The following is a 415-nucleotide window of genomic DNA, read 5'->3' as shown; positions in this document are numbered from 1 at the left end:
ACTCTTCTCATTAGTATTTCCAGTGTTTAGAAGTATACTACTTCCTTCGTATTACCTCACACTGAATGGGGGGACCAAATTGTTATGTACCAAATAGACATTGATGTGTTACTGCAGACTTCAGAACATCAGAAGGTGTTTTAGGAATAAATCAGAAATATTGATTTCTGAAGGTTACAGTTATGTTCTACATGTTCGATATCAAAATCTATTTACAAAGATTTAATTTTCATATGATGACACATTTAGCGTATGCAAATTGTCTGTGTAAAAGCATGGTTAACCTAAACTGTTAGTGGTTAAACTAATAGCTACCAAGACTTGCTTTGATGTGCTTTTTAAATAGAACCCCAATGACTAAGATTAAATACAAATATAATTCAATGCAAATAAAACATATTTCAATATAATATAT

The sequence above is a fragment of the Sinocyclocheilus grahami genome, unplaced genomic scaffold (genome assembly GCF_001515645.1).
Source record: "Sinocyclocheilus grahami isolate Dianchi unplaced genomic scaffold, SAMN03320097.WGS_v1.1 scaffold60.1, whole genome shotgun sequence".
Lineage (NCBI taxonomy): Eukaryota > Metazoa > Chordata > Actinopteri > Cypriniformes > Cyprinidae > Sinocyclocheilus > Sinocyclocheilus grahami.
This window is presented reverse-complemented; position numbering follows the sequence as displayed.